Source organism: Pseudorasbora parva, chromosome 19, assembly GCF_024679245.1.
Source record: "Pseudorasbora parva isolate DD20220531a chromosome 19, ASM2467924v1, whole genome shotgun sequence".
In the NCBI taxonomy this organism is placed as follows: domain Eukaryota; kingdom Metazoa; phylum Chordata; class Actinopteri; order Cypriniformes; family Gobionidae; genus Pseudorasbora; species Pseudorasbora parva.
Genome location: NC_090190.1, coordinates 11,127,245 through 11,145,643, shown reverse-complemented (window position 1 = coordinate 11,145,643; position 18,399 = coordinate 11,127,245). Strand labels below are relative to the sequence as shown.

The 18,399-nt window shown below is 41.9% G+C and overlaps 1 protein-coding gene across 7 annotated transcripts in view; it reads right to left on the bottom strand.

Annotated features, from left to right (window-relative positions):
* Positions 1-18,399, bottom strand: part of elmo1 (engulfment and cell motility 1 (ced-12 homolog, C. elegans)) — a 114,595-nt gene that overhangs the window by 76,602 nt on the left and 19,594 nt on the right. The window contains exon 1 of one of the 7 annotated variants that reach the window (XM_067426647.1): positions 11,039-11,058. The exons of 5 other annotated variants lie outside the window; for them this stretch is intronic. The gene's annotated coding sequence lies outside the window, so the exon portion shown is untranslated. Of the gene's footprint in view, positions 1-4,837; positions 5,063-11,038; positions 11,059-18,399 lie in introns of those variants that run through there. One more of the 7 variants, XM_067426645.1, reaches the window with a different exon arrangement.

The window sequence follows — 18,399 nt, the reverse complement described above, 5'->3', positions numbered from 1 at the left end:
AAACACCGATTTATAGTTTATAGACAAACGGAAGAAGATAGATGTCACAATACTATTTTGTCGAGTATTCCATAAACAAAGTTGATTATGTCTTAAGTGAACATTAACAGTTGGGAGAATATCAGATGTGTATCAGTGTATTGGATCAGTGCATTCTGGCTTAAAGTGACAAAAGCTTCGTAAAGGGCCTTTTACCTTATATTTAAGTAAGTGAGTTTAAGTTAGTTAGTATGTCAGATGGAGCATCGCTGGCTTAAACCATAATGGCATAATGTGCATTTATACAACAATAAAAAAAAATAATGCTTTGACATAAAAGCAATTTACTTTTGATACTTAAGTACTTTTGAAAACAAATACTTCTATAATTTTACTTAAGGGGGGGGGGGTGAAATGCTGTTTCATGCATACTGATCTTTTTACACTGTTAAAGACTTGGAATCCCATACTAAACATAGACAAAGTTTCAAAAGTTAAGGTGGACGTTTGATGGGAGTATTTCTTTGTCAAAAATACTACTTCCGGTTAGTCATAAGTTTCGGCAATTTTTTTTCGATCATGGGTCCACTTGACGTTAAAATTTCGGAATTTCCTTGTATGGGCCGTACGGACAATTCTAACGGAAGAGCGTGAGAGAGAGAGGGAAAGCAACGGGCTACGCCCATCAAAGCGGGGCTCGTAGGCTGCGCTGCACAGGTGATGTGACTTCAAGAAATTAACAATGTCACCAAAAAAGTGCGTTTTTGGTTGCCAGACCAAGACAGTCCTGTACAGATTGCCAAAAAACCCCGCGTTAAGGCAACAGTGGATGTAATTTGCTTTTCCGGATCAGCAACTGAGTTGCGCAAAGGTTTATGTCTGTTCACTGCATTTCGGTGCCGACTGTTTCATAAACAAGGCCCAGCTCGACGCCGGATTTTCCGATCGCCTAATGCTGAAGGATGGAGCAGTCCCAACGATAAAGGTCCCAACGTTAGAACCGCAGGCGGTGAGTAAGACTGATTCAAATGTCTGTGTTTTTGCCTATGCTCATCAAGTAGCCCAAACATGATCAATGGAGCATGCGATGTGTAGTGCGTGTACATTTGTTTAGCTGGCCACTATATGTGTAACTTTATGTTTGTGTATTGTAAAAGCACTCTAAACAACAATACACAAAGAGTGGGGAAATATGTTGAACTAAATAAGCACGCTTCTTCATTCAAATGCGCTACTATTCCGTGTCTTTCTATGTAAACACTAACTAGCCTGCCGTGCAAAACCAGTCCGCTTTCTACAATTGTCTACACAAACCACACGTAAACACACACACGTGCACAACTGCTCTTCCCACATGTACACCTTCAAAGACAAAAATACGACGATATAATTCAAGTATAAATATGTAAATAACAAGTCGCTAAGCATATTATATAGTTAGTGTATAACTTGTACCACATAGAGACGTCCTGCTCTAGTCGTTTTTGCTGCTGCTCCTGTTCAACTGCAGCCTCTGGGTCCGATTCCGGATCATAGATGTATGGCTGTATCTGATTAAAAGCCATATTTTTATTTTGAATAAAGTTTTTTCCCGCTGTTAGGGATGACACAGCTTTACGACGCACTCAACACAATAACAGCGGCGCGCACTCGTCATTATTTAGCTCCGCTCACATGACACGCCCCCACCCGCTCGGCTTCTTTCGGAAAGACTCGTAACAGTGCATCTTTCTTATATAATTATAAAAAAAATAAAGACTTTTCGGAGATATGCAGGATGCAATGCTACTCTATAGGTACTCAAGATTGACATGACACTGACTGAAACTGAGTGTTTCACCCCCCCTTTAAGTAAAAATCTGTTTTTACAACTTAGTAGTACTTTTACTCTTATGAAGCTGTATATTTGTCCACCTCTGCGCATTAGGTCAGTAGATGGAGAGCAGGGGGTCTTATGTGGCTGTTTGAATGCATAAGTATCTACACTACGAAAGCGTTTTTGACTACCACTGGAAGTGGACACGCTCAAAACATTTTAAACCCCATTAACACCTGTTAGCGTCGTCCACTTGTAATTAGATCATCAAAAAGCATCTTAAAACAAGGTGGAAACAGGGCCTTGAACAAATTATAGCAATAACAATAACTGCAGTTATAGCAGACCACTCTGTCTGAAGCATAATTACAAACCAAGCAGACAACATGATGTTTCATTAGTATTACTCAGAATTATGTAAAGATCTGACTGCACTGTAACATGTGACCCACAAGAAAACACTAGCACATGATGAAAATAAACAGCCCGTTCATCCTTACAGTCAAACAGAGACTACTTCTATTAGATGCAGAGTATCATGGACGGTACAGCATGTGTCAGTGTGATGGGCCCAGTGCTGTTTAAATGTTAAGACTACACTCCTGCAGAGAAAACAACACTACAGATCTGAACAGCTGCAGTCCGTCAGTTGTGAGAAGAAAGTGAAAGAACGCTCAGAAGTTCACACTTTCACCAGGTTTCACTTCCCTGGATTGCCTACGTCCTATATAGATTTCAAAAGAGCCCTCCAGTGATTCATCTGACACCTCTACAAAGGGCCCCAGAGGCCAAAGGGCCGACACCGTCACAGGCTACAAAAGAAGCGGCAAGCTTTATCTGTGCTGAGAAACAAAGACATGTGAGACAGCTACAGAGTTATTGCTGCTCACGTTCTCTTTCTTTCCCTGAGCCAGTCGGCTCTCATTTCCACCCTGAAGGTCTGACCTGTGCCATGTTGCTACAAACCTTTGAGACAAAACCTTTTTGAGCCACATACAATATCTAGTGCATTTATATTAGTTGCTATAGTAATTATGTAAACATCTGCAAGATGCCAAGAGACAGTCTCATACAACAACTGAGCGGAGCTGTCATGTGGAAGGAGGAGAGAAAGGAAAAAAAAAATTTTGGAGCGTTGGACTCTGCTCACATCTAACATGACACCTCGCCTCAGCGCTGAACTCACAAGAGTATGATGAAGATACGCAACAGGCATTTTACACATTCATGCATGTATTGTGCAAAACCACTGACTCACTCGCTATTCATAATGAATGTCACACCATTCACATGAGGAAAAGTAAAAATGAGTATTCAGACACTGCTTCAGACAACACTGCACACTTTGTATGTTACAGACAGTTCATTTATCCTGAAAGAACAAAACTACTCAGATACAAAATAAGATCAAATACAATAAAATAAAGAATTTATTAAACAATTTTTTTTATTTATTTATTATTATTATAGTAGTAGTAGCAGTAGTAGTAGTAGTAGTAGTAGTAGTAGTAGTAGTAGTAGTAATACATTGATAAAAACATTCTACTACTTTGAATGAACAAACGAACAAACGTTAACTATTATTAAAAAACAAATAAAATTATATTAATAAACAAACACAACAATAATGAATAATAAACGAAGCACTTCCATTTGGGTCCTCGCACCATTGGTGTGCAGCCCCTACTTAATTATTAATAATTAATTGGTTCATGAATTATTAATAAAAATAATGATGTAATAAAAACTACTTGTTTTACATGTTATTATTATTTTAGTAGTAGTATTAATAATAGTATGTGCTTGTTTTTATCTATTAATTATTATTATCATTATTAATACTACTACTTCTTACGATAATAAAAATGCATTCATTCATTAATTATTGTATATTAACAACAACAAAACCAACAACAAATATTAATAAGCAAAAAAACAACAACAATAATGAATAATAAACTGAATAATTCCAAATGGGTCCTTGCACCATTGGTAAATATTTTTTTCATTAATTTATTTATTTTTTTCATATTCATTTATAAATTGTTTAAATTATAGCATTATTAGTAGTAGTACAAATAATGATAATAACAATAATAATAATAATAATAATAATAATAATAAATATTAATAGACTGAGACAAGTAAACTTTGAAGCGTTTGAAAATACTACAGTGAGAGTATTACATGGTTACATAATGATACTTTGATACCATGGTACTGAATGATTACCATAATCCTGGCCAGAATGTCTTAAACAATATGGCAGTACAACGGTACATTTTTCTAAGCATAATCTGTGTTTCGGAAACAATGAGAAATGAACCTCAGCCAAGAATGATGTTTTGACATAAAACAGGCATTTTAAGCTACAATCAAATATGAACTGTTTCCTCTCCTTAATACTAACAATTATCTGTTTAATCCCCCCAAAAAAGAGAGAGAAATATTTAGTTTTAAATGTGGAGATTCTGTGCTAGTTTCTTTCAACCTGAGCCTCGGCAGACGCCCAGTGTCAAAAACAAGTCCTCTAAGTCTCATGCAGTAACCAGGATATCCTGTCAGAGCTAAGCAACAGTTTCCACATCTCCAGCTCCTCATAAGTACCTTTCCTCATAAGAAACTACACTTTATTTTTAGTAAAAATTACCCTATAGTGAAATTGTACAATGTTAATACTAACATCCACCCACAAAAAATAAGTATGCACTAAAAACTATGAATGCATTTTGTATGCACAGCGCAGTAGAGTGTGAATAATGTCACTCAACAGGTCAAAAACACTATCAAATCTTCATTATACATCATTTAAAAGCACATTCTAAGTGTCTGTGCCGGCCAATTGCCTTGCCTACCAACTGGATGGAGACACCTCAATGAAACAAGTGAAACGTTCCAACAATTCATTTAGATTTTCAAAAAGAAAAACGGTGCCTGGTTCACAGACCTGCAGTGATATATTAGGGGTCACGGAGCTGACCCCAGGGGCCAAAACCACACCCTGAGCAGCCCGGACTCATCCGATAGCACAAAGAAACTTACCCGGAAACCTCCGCAACAGCAGCTGGTCGAACAAGTCGATGTTTCCAGCCCTTTAAGCTGATGATTCTTCAGCAGTACAGTATGCTGCCTCTGCACCGAGATGCATCATCAAAAAAAAAGATCTTCAAAATCAAGACTATGCCCGCATTTATCACACAACTTTACACAAACCTGGTCTTAACCAGCGAGAAAGACAGAGAGATAAAGAAAAAGAGGTGAAAGACAGAGGAAGTAGGCGTTCATCACGAGAAGAGGAAACTGCTGGGCCACGGTTACACAAAAAGGCGGCAAATTTCAAAGACGCAACACAACTGAAGACGTGAGGAGGAAACAGACCTACGGGCTCCTCGCTCGGCTTATCTGAGAGTGGCGAACAATAACAGGATATATGGAGACGCACTGATTGCTTAGGATAAAGAGATGATTTGGTGCATGCATTTAGAAGACAACTAATCTGTGAAAATAAAGCTCTGTGTTCATTATGTGAAAGGAAGAAGTTTGTATGTCTGTAAAAAGAAATGAAAGAAATTATACTTTATGTAAAGATATTAAAAAAACCTATTGTTATTAACTTGACTTTCATGGGGAAAAGTTTAATTCATAATTCGCATTACTGTTATAAAGAATTTGTAATACATTCCTTTAATACAGTAGTGAAAATAATCCTCAAACAACTTTTTTCCCCATTTAAATCAGAATGAAACTAATTTTTTTAATACTGAACGAGACCACGATTTATAAATACTGTTTTTGCATTAGAGTAATAAGAAAAAGTAAATATCTGGTCCTAAAAATAAAATAAAATAAAAATGTAAAAAATACAAAATAAATTAAACAAAATAAATAAAACAAAATAATAAAAAAACAAAATATAACAAAATATAAAAAATACAAATAAAATATAAAAAAATGAAATGCAAATAAAACAAAATATTACAATTAAATAAAACAAAATATTACAATTAAATACAATTTCACACTCAGCTGGGCATTTAATAAATACTTTGAGGAGTATAAATAATGTGAAGTGAAAGCAGTCCATTTCTGTGTAAAAAATGTTTTCCTAAACAATGCCTTTGATTTTTCCAAAAACTCACGCGTCCCCTGCAATACACGTGCGGCCCACATAAACAAAGTTGACACTGACTCATAGTGCCATGGTAACAAAATTGAAAAACAACCCATCAAGCGGAAAAATAACATGCTCAGATTATGACTAGATGGGCAGAATGACATTCCCAGAAATTGATGCCTGGTGCAACACATAAATAGCTCTAATGATCAGTGTGCTAATTGTCGCAATGGCACATTTTAAAGGATTAAAAAAAGGAAACGAGCCCGAGGGCTGATGATTACAGCATGGGCCGGCCACTCTCATTTTCCATATCTGCTCATCCTCACAATATTTCAAGGAGCACGCTCTGTTGTTTCTGATGCAATAGCAGCAGCTGGGTGGCAAACTCAAGAACTGCTAAACATCTCGTTAGCCGTTAAAGGTTCAGGAGGATGAAGGCTAAATTGCCTCATGTCAGTGAATGAGAAGGAGCATATGTCAGTTCCTCCCATTGTGGGCTCCTAGGGGCTGACCGGCCCTGCTCTCACAGCTGTTGAGGTGGCTCCGGGTTCCCTCGAGCTATGAATAGAGATCAGTGGCGAGCTGGTCAATGAAAAATGCTGGGTCTGGCCTAGATTCATGCGTGGTCGGGTACATCAAACTGTCGCTGTTTAGACTGACTGGTAAAATTGGTCAAGGTCTTTGAGACAAGCTAGAAGAGAAAGAGAGACAACTGAGGAGAAAGAAAGAGAGCCACACATTTTTCCAGAAAATGAGCACATCTAAAATTAAACAGTGCCCTTTTGGGGCATTTACTGTGATAAATGAATGGCAGCTCCACTTACAATACAATGTGCAGCATGTTTAGATGTTTTCTATTCAAATGTGCAATGATGCACTGAAACAGAAATTAACGTTTAATTAGTGAGGTAAATTTGCAAGTTTTTATATCAACATTTTACTTATATAATGTTTCTACTACAGTTTGCTGTTAAAATCGAAATAGTTGTTTAAAACAAAAATATATGGCTAATAAAAACAGATACATTGTTTCTAGCTAACTAACAAGTAATGGACATTGAAAGGCTTCCCTGAGGTAAATGTTACGTGACACATCTGTTCACAGGCGGTTTTGTTTACAACTTTCCATCGTTGAAACACTGATTAAGCGATTACATGAGACATGATAAGTTGTACTATCTTGCAAGCTACCTTCTGATGTTCATTCATAGACCTGTCACGATAAGTCAATAAATCAATTAATCAATTAATCGCACGATAAAAAAAATGAGCTCGATAATTTTGTGTGTGTATGTGTGTGTTTTTATAGCCTGAGTGGTCATACTCAATTCTAGTCAGAATATGAGTCTGAAACTGCCCCATTGGGCTGTGATTATGGGGCGTGTTTCAACCGAACCAGGAAAGACCTCAATTGGATAGACCTACAACCAATCAGAGCAACGAAGCAACGCATTGTCAAATGTCAACAGAGTTCAACTGCACTGTGTTGCCAAGTCCGCGTTTTTTTCCGCGGGTTGTTTTCTATGTCCGCGGGTTGAAGCGACTATTATGTGATATATAGACCCATGAGTGCGAATTTTAGCAGGCAACTTTGCCAAAATAACACACATTTTACCCCCCAAACACCATTTTTCCACCGGAGAACCCCCCGAGAAGCTATTGTTTAGGGCTAGTAGTTGTCGGGTTTTATTGTGAAAACTTGGCAACCCTGTCTGCACGCAGGCTGGAATACACGATCTTTGCCGGTGTTGTCAAAAAATAAAATTATTTAATGATACACAGAGTACTTACCCAACATGATGATCATTTCTGAGAGAAATTGTGAAGGTGAATGCATATACAAACAAGCTCTCCGTTTAGGATTCAAACAAATATAATCCAAGCCCCATTGATCGCGTGTATTACTACGTTGCTGTTTATCATCTGTCCGTCATCGTCTAAAGCCCGCCCTGATGATTTCATTGGTCCGAATAGTTTCTGTTCGGAGATAATTACGCCTCTATGGATCGAGGCCAGACCGAACCGCCCGACCTAAAAAAAATTGTGGGCGGGGCTAATTTCGGCTGGCATCCAGGCTAGTGTGTTTATATTGAACGATCATGTGGGCCATGTAATACAGAAATAATATTCCAATCAATCGCAGGTGGATGAGAAATAAATCATTGTGTTTGTGTGATAAAGACATTTACGAGCCCTGTAATCGAGAGAATCATTACGATTGCCACTTTCAAAGCAATCCCTCCCTCATGAACTGACAGGGAGTCTTCAGTGCAGCACGCCCATCAAAACCCAACGTTCAGGAAAGAGCCTTAAAACCAGTGTAGAAAATACCCTTTTACTTAGTTATGATGTTTTTGAATGTAAAAACCACACGAACGTCATTAGCTGACCTCAGACAACAGTATAAAAAAATAAGACAATTTAAGACCAACTATTGTTAAGCTCTAAAAATATTATGAATAAAAGCACAATAAAAAAATAGTCCAATAGTCCATATATTCAGCCATAAAAAATAAGCACACAAACTCCTCATCTCACCTAACATCTGAAGGCTCCTGAACAGAGAAACAAACACAATTGACCTAGAAGCGATGTTCCCTTCTTGGTGGTCGAGGAGCCAGCTGTCTCCTTGGAGATGCATGTATGATGTGCTGTGTTCCAATTAGCCCTTCCTTGTGTTTGGTACCTAAACCCCTCCCTAGGAGCAAAGAGACCCCCTACATGCTGTACTGCCTCTGACAAACCTGATTAAGTCATCCAATCCAGCCCTGGGAGTTAGTTTGCCAATAGCAGACACAGGCTGGTGGTACTCGCGAGCAGAGCTGCCAACCACCTTTGCACATGGAAACACTTGGTCTGGATTTATTCAGGCTCATCTCACTTTGGCAACTGAAATCATTTTGCGGCTTCCAAACTTTTTAAATCACTTTGTTTCGTAAACATTTATTTAAACCATTTTTGCACACACAATCGAATATAAAAACACATGGGCGAGGGAACCATTGTGTGTTGGTGGGACAAGACAAAACCCACTCACTTTTTACGACCAATAATATTGGGCCACTCACTTTTATCGTCTCTAATTCAGCACGTGTGTTTACCTTCCCCTAACCGAGAAACATTTATTATTAAACATGCTAGACGCTTTATTTCCACTTTTCTAATATTTTCTCCATATTTATTGAAAATAAATGCCTTTCCGATTCGATATGTGATGGAAAAAGGGAGTAGAGTGAGTGTGGCAAAAGGCGAATTCAACATGGGTCTTACCCCTATAGCCACGGTAAATAACTTGATTTCCGTAATTTAATTTCCCAATAAATCGGTTATTAAACGGCGGTATATTTGTATTTAAAGGGGTACTTCAGCGCTGGGAAGTTGAACCTGTATTTAAACTGGGTTGTTAATGTAGCAGAAATGTGAAATTATTTTTTTTATTTGGTGCTTTTTAGACTGAGAAAAGACAGAAAATTTATTTTATAAGGAATGAAAGATAATAATTCCGAGAATGCTTCGCTGCCCTATAAGGCCACTCCCAAAGCTTGAGCCCCTGCTCCTTTAAAAGTGAAAGTGCCCTTTTCGACTACAGTGCCCCCGCGAACGCAATTTCCTATTCACTATTTCATCATTTATTTTATGAATTGTTTCCCTGCCATTGACGGAAATATTTAGCTTCCCATGTTTTTACTGTTATAAAGTAGGGGGCGCTATAACACATCTTCTAAATTAAAAATAAAAAACCTCAAATGAAATGTCGAGAAAGGAGACAAGATACAGGACTGTGCACGCTTTAGGGGTGTTGATGGACTCCATCTACTCTATTTATTTTATGATCATCGTTCTAAATTAGATCTGGACGTTGGTTCGGTCTTTGACAAAAACGTGATTTTCTTAGGTTTTTGCTTAACTTTTGCCACATTCAAAAGTTGAATTGGGTTTTGGATTTTGGGGTTTAAAACCAAGCGGCAACCTCCCGCAATCTCTCTTGATGCCAATACGGAAGTAATGTAAACTGCAATTCCTTGACTGGCCACTAGGGCACACAGGCTCCAGAAGGGAGCAGAATCTCATTGAGCACAATGTTAAAATTCCCAACTTTATAGCAGAAAAAAAACATGTTTACAGCCTGGTACTAATTGTGGTTTTGGCCTATACGGCTAATTTTGACCGCCATGACAGCTGTGAGGGGGTGGAATTTTTTATAACTCATTCGTTTACATTATATAAAGCCTTAAAGTTCTGCATAATTAAGGAAGTGGTTACTTTGAGTGACAGGTGGAAAGTCATTTATCCGCTGTCTATAGTCATTGCGTCACCTAAGCTAAGCCCACATCCCACCTTTTTGCCCATTTTCTGTTATCCAGGAGTGATACGCGATTACTCGCTCGCAAGATGGCAACGCCCAGCTCGCCCCTACTTTAAGCTTCAGAAAGGCTTATCACGGACACTATACGTCCATATTTTTTTACAGTCTATTTTTAAAACCAGAGGCTCTTTTCTTTCGATTGATACATTGCATGTTGTTCATAAAACTAAATATACTGGGGGCCCTGAAAACTCTGTGAAAATGATCAAAACTGCTGACGGGCTGGCAACGCTGCAGGGAGCTGGCAACGCTGCGGGGAGCTGGCAACGCTGGCGTGGAAAGAGTTAAAAGCACCAGTGCAGATGGGAAAAGAGCCCAGCCGCCCATCCAAACACTACTGCAGTAATTGTAATCATCTTTAATCTACACGGAAAAATAGAGCTTTTAAAAGAGGACAGTAACAGATGTACACTGTTGCAAGATTATATAAGATACATGCATTAATGCCATTTCCCTCTTTTTAACCCATGAAAATCAATTTGCAGCTTTTCTTTACTCCTTTACATTTCCATTCCAATAACAATGTAAAATCAAATATAGCTCGCTAAGAGATTATTCTGTGAATAGGATGAAATGCTATTTCCCAACTGCAGTATTCCAGGGAAGATTACTTAGAACTAAAGTTAACACTGAGAAAATGACAAATGTCTAAATTTAAGGCAGCATAAGCTGAGAGTTTGGTCATAGTGACATTTATTGTCAAGCGAAGTGGCTTTTTTAGGTCTTAGACTAGACTATAGCATCTAAAAAAAGCCCTTACCTCTACAAAAGGTTTTGTGGACACGAGACGAGATGGAGGTGGGTAGAGCATGATTCGGCCACTCGCTGTGTGACCTTCTGCTCACAGACTCCTCAACCCAGGAAACTCTCTAAACAGGTCAGACCCACGACAGCCAAAATACACGAGACGCTGTTACCACATTCCCTCACTGAGAGAAGGGAAAACACCCAGAAAGCTACCTGCAAATAGAAACGCCTTTCTCGCAACCCAGTTACACTGCAAGAAAAAAGCATTTATTAATATGGCTGCAACAAACTAAAGGGCAACCAATACATGGAATTTGAAGAATGTTAAAAACCAACAAAAAAGCTGAATTCCACAGAGCCCCTAAAGGGACATGGGGGTGGAAAAAATATGAGATGGTAGAAAAATAATAAATGCTTTTAGCGTTCTCTCGCAAATGTTTTGCATTCCCCCGAGAAACGATGTGCAAAACGTTTGCATTCCCCCTTCCCTTGCAAAACCTTTTGTGTTCCGCAAGAAACATTGCGTTGGCACCTTTACATTTCCCAGAGAAACTTTGCATTCACTCCCGAACGTTTTGCATTCCTCCGAGAAACGTTGCGTATGCTTCTAAACTTACGCGTTCCCCTGAGAAACTGCGTTTGTTCGCAAAACCTTTGTGTTCCCCGGAGAAACTTTGCGCTTGCTTCTAAACCTTTGCATTTCCCTATAGGAAACAATGCGTTCACTCACAAAACCTTTAGGTTCCCTCGAGAAACGTTGCATTTGTTTCTAAACATTTGAGTTCCCCTGAGAAACTTGCTGTTTGCTTGCAAAACCTTTGTGTTCCCCAGAGAAACATTGCGTTCACTTGCAAAAACTGCGTTTTGTCGAGAAATGTTGCGTTTGCTTCAAAATGTTTGCATTCCCCTGAGAAGCATTGCGTTCACTTGCAAAACCTTTGCGTTCCCTCGAGAAGTTGCATTTGCTTCTAAACCTTTGAGTTCCCGAGAAATGTTGCATTTGCTCGCAAAACCTTTACGTTGCCCCTAAAAATGCTGTGATCGCTCGCAAAACCTTTGCGTTGCCCCCGATAAACTTTGCGTTCACCTCTAAACCTTTGCATTCCCCAAAGACACTTAGCTTTTGCGTTATTTTAAACCTTTGTGATGCCCTGAGAAACTCTGCATTTGCTTCTAAACCTTTGCGTTCCCCCGCGTTTTCCTTCACCATGTCCCTTTAGAGGCTCCGTAGAATTCCAATAATCAGCTTATTTACAAAAATATTAAATAGATACACTACCATTTAAAACATTCAAACTGAACCAAAATGTAACACTTTTTGCACACACAAAAAAAAAAAACGAGAAAAACTATAATTATTCTTCAAATTACCTGTAGGAAGTTGATTATTTTGTGGTCTACAGTTTCTGCAATAATTGCCTTGGTGCACTAACATGAACGACTTCTGGTAAGTCACTTTGTGCACACATGCCAATGCACACAAACACTAAAAATCACCATGTTGACCAGCTCCCACCCCCTACACCACATCCCACAAAGTGAACTGGAACATTTAAATCAACCCTCACCTCATTACACCGGTTTCTCTGGATAAATTGAAACTAATTAGTAATGATGGGATGGGATGAGAAATTCAAGCAATTTCCCCAAACATCCCCACAAGATCCTGGCCAGTGCAGCTCTTGGATCTGATAGATGGCTAACAGACATAGCAGAGAGATTAAGAGAGGTTTTAGAGGCATCCAGCAGACAGTGATGACTGAGGAGAAGCTCTGTATCAGGATTTCAACATCAGTTACTAATTCAGCCTCCAACACTACTTGGATCTCATACTGGTGGCTGTAAGTTTCACTGCAAGTGGAGCAAAGTGCACAATAACCAAAAGTCAGTTTTTGATGCCTCTTGTGAAATTTTTTGCAAACTGTTTCATGTATGCATCTGAGGGAGCAGAGTGACAGCAGTAGTATGCAATATATATTAGCTATATACAGAAAAAAGTTATAACTTTTTTAATAATTATGTACTTTAATATTTGTACCAGCATTTTTTAGTTGCCAGCCAATTGCAGCATTTTTTTAATCATATTCACAAAAACGGTCATGGCTCCCAGAATATTTTGCTGTATGAATATGTAAACAGTCAATAAAGTGTCTGATTTTACAACAAATATTGTAAAATGGCCCCTCCTTGAACTGTCACCTTATCGTGGTGGAGGGGTTTGAGTACCTGAATGATCCTAGGAGCTATGTTGTCCGGGGCTTTATGCCCCTGGTAGGGCCTCCCAAGGCAAACAGGTCCTTGGTGACGGGCCAGACTAAGAGCAGTTCACAAGCCCATTATGAAAAAATTAAAAACAAGGGCCGAGACGTCGCCCGGCATGGCGCAGCCGGGGCCCCACCCTGGAGCCAGGCCCGGGGTTGGGGCTCGTATGCGAGCGCCTGGTGGCCGGGCCTTCCCCCATGGGGCCCCGCCGGGCTCAGCCCGAAAGAGCGACGTGGGGCCGCCCTCCTGTGGGCTCACCACCTGCAGGAGGGATCATAAGGGGCCGGTGCATAGTGGATCGGGCGACAGTCGAAGGCGAGGCCCCCGACGACCCGATCTCTGGACACGGAAACTGGCTCTAGGGACGTGGAATGTCACCTCGTTGGCGGGGAAGGAGCCTGAGCTTGTGCGGGAGGTCGAGAGATACCGACTAGAAATAGTCGGGCTCACCTCCACGCACAGCTTAGGCTCTGGAACCACACTTCTCGAGAGAGGCTGGACTCTCTACCACTCTGGAGTTGCCCATGGTGAGAGGCGGCGGGCTGGAGTGGGTTTGCTTATAGCCCCCCAGCTCAGTCGCCATGTGTTGGAGTTCACCCCGGTGAGCGAGAGGGTTGCTTCCCTGCGCCTTCGAGTCGGGGATAGGTTTCTCACTGTCATTTGTGCCTACGGGCCGAATGGCAGTGCAGAGTACCCGGCCCTCTTGGGGTCTCTGGGAGGGGTGCTAGAAAGTGCTCCGACTGGAGACTCCATCGTCCTACTGGGGGACTTCAACGCCCATGCGGGCAGTGACAGAGACACCTGGAGGGGCGTGATTGGGAGGAACGGCCCCCCTGATCTGAACCCGAGCGGTGTTCTGTTATTGGACTTCTGTGCTAACCATGGCTTGTCCATAACGAACACCATGTTCAAGCATAAGGGTGTCCATCAGTGCACTTGGCACCAGGACACCCTAGGCCGAAGGTCGATGATCGACTTTGTGGTCGTCTCATCTGACCTCCGGCCGTATGTCTTGGACACTCGGGTGAAGAGAGGGGCGGAGCTGTCAACCGATCACTACCTGGTGGTGAGTTGGATCCGATGGCGGGGGAGGAAGCTGGACAGACTCGGCAGACCCAAACGTACTGTGAGGGTCTGTTGGGAACGTTTGGCTGAACCCCCTGTCAGAGAGATCTTCAACTCCCACCTCCGGCAGAGCTTCGACCAGATCCCGAGGGAGTCTGGAGATATTGAGTCCGAGTGGACCATGTTCTCCACCTCCATTGTCGACGCGGCCGCTCGGAGCTGTGGCCGTAAGGTCTCCAGTGCCTGTCGAGGCGGTAATCCCCGAACCCGGTGGTGGACACCGGAAGTAAGGAATGCCGTCAAGCTGAAGAAGGAGTCCTATCAGGCCTGGCTGGCTTGTGGGGCTCCTGAGGCAGCGGACAGGTACCGGCAGGCCAAGCGGACGGCAGCCCGGGCGGTTGTGGAGGCAAAAACTCGGGCCTGGGAGGAGTTCGGTGAGGCCATGGAGAAAGACTATCGGTTGGCCTCGAAGAGATTCTGGCAAACCGTTCGACGCCTCAGGAGGGGGAAGCAGTGCCCTACCAACACTGTCTACAGTGGAGATGGGCAGCTGCTGACCTCAACTGGGGATATTGTTGAACGGTGGAAGGAATACTTCGAGGATCTCCTCAATCCCACCGACACGTCTTCCTTTGAGGAAGCAGAGGCTGAGGGCTCGGAGGGGGACTCGTCCATCACCCGGGCTGAAGTCATCGAGGTAGTTAATAAGCTCCTCGGTGGCAAGGCGCCGGGGGTGGATGAGATTCGCCCGGAGTACCTTAAGTCTCTGGATGTTGTGGGGCTGTCTTGGCTGACGCGCCTCTGCAGCATCGCGTGGCGGTTGGGGACAGTGCCTATGGACTGGCAGACCGGGGTGGTGGTCCCTCTTTTCAAGAAGGGGGACCGGATAGTGTGTTCCAACTACAGGGGGATCACACTCCTCAGCCTCCCTGGGAAAGTCTATGCCAGGGTACTGGAGAGGAGAATTCGGCCGATAGTGGAACCTCGGATTCAGGAGGAGCAGTGTGGTTTTCGTCCCGGTCGTGGAACGCTGGACCAGCTCTATATCCTTCACAGGGTGCTGGAGGGTTCATGGGAGTTTGCCCAACCGGTCCACATGTGCTTTGTGGATTTGGAGAAGGCATTCGACTGTGTTCCCCGTGGCACCCTGTGGGGGGTGCTCTGGGAGTATGGGGTCCGGGGCCCCTTGCTTAGGGCAGTACGGTCCCTTTACAACCAGAGCAGGAGCTTGGTTCGCATTGCCGGCAGTAGGTCAAATTTGTTCCCGGTGCATGTTGGTCTCCGGCAGGGCTGCCCTTTGTCACCGGTTCTGTTCATAATTTTTATGGACAGAATTTCTAGACGCAGCCAAGGGCCGGAGAGTGTCCGGTTTGGGGACCACGCGATTTCATCGCTGCTCTTTGCAGATGATGTTGTCGTGTTGGCAACCTCAGACCGGGACCTTCAACATGCACTGGGACGGTTTGCAGCCGAGTGTGAAGCGGCGGGGATGAGAATCAGCACCTCCAAGTCCGAGGCCATGGTTCTCAGTCGGAAAAGGGTAGCTTGCTCACTTCAGGTTGGTGGAGAGTTCTTGCCTCAAGTGGAGGAGTTTAAGTATCTTGGGGTCTTGTTCACGAGTGAGGGAAGGATGGAACGGGAGATTGACAGACGGATCGGTGCATCATCTGCAGTAATGCGGGCGATGTACCGGTCTGTTGTGGTGAAGAAGGAGCTGAGCCGTAAGGCAAAGCTCTCGATTTACCGGTCAATCTACGTTCCTACTCTCACCTATGGTCATGAGCTGTGGGTCATGACCGAAAGGACAAGATCCCGGATACAGGCGGCTGAAATGAGCTTTCTCCGCAGGGTGGCTGGGTGCTCCCTTAGAGATAGGGTGAGAAGCTCGGTCACTCGGGAGGAGCTCAGAGTAGAGCCGTTGCTCCTTCACATCGAGAGGAGCCAGCTGAGGTGGCTCGGGCATCTATTTCGGATGCCCCCTGGACGCCTTCCCAGGGAGGTGTTCCGGGCACATCCCACCGGGAGGAGGCCCCGGGGAAGACCCAGGACACACTGGAGGGATTATGTCTCCAGGCTGGCCTGGGAACGCCTCGGGGTGCCCCCGGAGGAGCTGGAGGAAGTGGCCAGAGAGAAGGAAGTCTGGGCGTCTCTGCTTAGACTGTTGCCCCCGCGACCCGGCCCCGGATGAGCGGAAGATGATGGATGGATGGATGGATGGATTTTACAACACAGCAAAAAAAAAAAAAACTTTTGATTCTAGCTACATTCATTCTTTTTAGCAACACTTGAGGATAAGTTTTTTTTTTTTTTTTAATTAAAGGAGTCCTTGGTTATGATTTCACTTTTTTTAACTTTAGTTAGTGTGTAATGTTGCTGTTTGAGTATAAAATACATCGCCAAAGTTGCGATGCACAAAGTTTAATGCAAAGGGAGATATTTTGTTTTACAGAAAGTTATTTTTAAGGACTACAACAAACGGCGGGTAGGGACTACAACGAGGTTCTTTCTGGGTTGGTGACATCACAAACCCTAAAAAAATACATAAACTCTGCCTCGGGGAATACACAACAAAGGGGGTGAGGCCATGCTGGGCTGCTTTAGAGAAAAGGAAAAGTTGTTGTAGCAGAGCACATATGGGAGTCTGCTCAAGCTGTTGCATCCATCTTTTCACATTTATTGCAATACAGTACGTAACACATAGCATGTTATAACCGTAATTAAACTATACTATACATGTTCTATCTTCATGCAGCATATATTCTCTGGCTCTGAAGGCATCTTTCCACGGTTTCCACACAAGCGATTTATAGATGTCATGGGAGAATATGCTAATCGATGACTTGAAGATAGTTCAATTTATATCGGCTACTAAATGACCACATCAACTTCAGAAACGTCTACATGTTGTCACTTCTTTAGTCTCTCCATCATTGTCCGACTCTGTTTTGAACTTAAAAGGCTGAACAGTTTCAGTCTTTGTAATGTCTGTGTAAAGTAATCAAAGCTACTACTAACACAAGCTCTTGAAGCTCCGCCCTCTTCTAGAAAGACAGGTCGGGAGCATCAGCTCATTTGCATTTAAAGTAACACACAAAATGCTAAATTTTTGCTCACAAAAGTGACAATTTTAAAGCTACACTGTGTGATATTTTCCCCCATTTAGTGGTGAAAAGGTATATGAACATCCAGTGAATATTAGTTTCTGTTCCTTTCAATTCTGATTTCGTTTTAATTCCTACGGTGGCCGATTTAGTCCAAGATTAACATGGCAATCCCCCTCTTCACATTCGACACGGTGCCATCGAGTGTTAAAACGCGAAACGTGAAGCTTGAATTTATGTAATAATGCTAATGTACTTTCGAGATGGAGGGGCAACATGGCGACCAGCATTCGAACCCCTCACCCGTATGTATTTTCAGTGGCACATTATAAACTTACGAGAATACTTTATTACTTGAAAGAAGTAAATATACATTAATGAGCACATATATTTTTGAAAGAACTAACTGTTTTTAGCTAAAAATAAACTAAAAAAGTTACACAGTGTAGCTTTAACATGCCATGAAAAATGATCTGCATGCAGGGCATTTTAAGCTAAAACTTCACATACACACTCTGGAGACATCAGATACTTATTTTACAACTATTTTACAGTAAAAGGGACATAACAGGACCTAACAAAAAAAAGGCTTTGTCTGGATCGGACTCAGAATGTGACAAAAACAAAACAAAAAAATTGTTCAAAAACAAAAATTCAGGTTACCTATAAATCTGTAAAAAGTTAATACCACACAATTTTACATTCTAATCTTGTCAGCTACTAATTGTCAATTTCTTATTGTTTGTTTGTAATCTATATAAATAATACAAAAACTATAATTAAAAAAAGGAAATTAAACAACTTAATGGGGATGAGCAAATGGAATAAAATCAATGAACATGTCTCATAAATGAGTTCTCTTCTCAGAAAGAGGAAGAGCCCATGGGCGAATCCATGCTGAAAATGTGCCGCTGACCTCTGGCTGTTGTAAGCATCACACAATGGT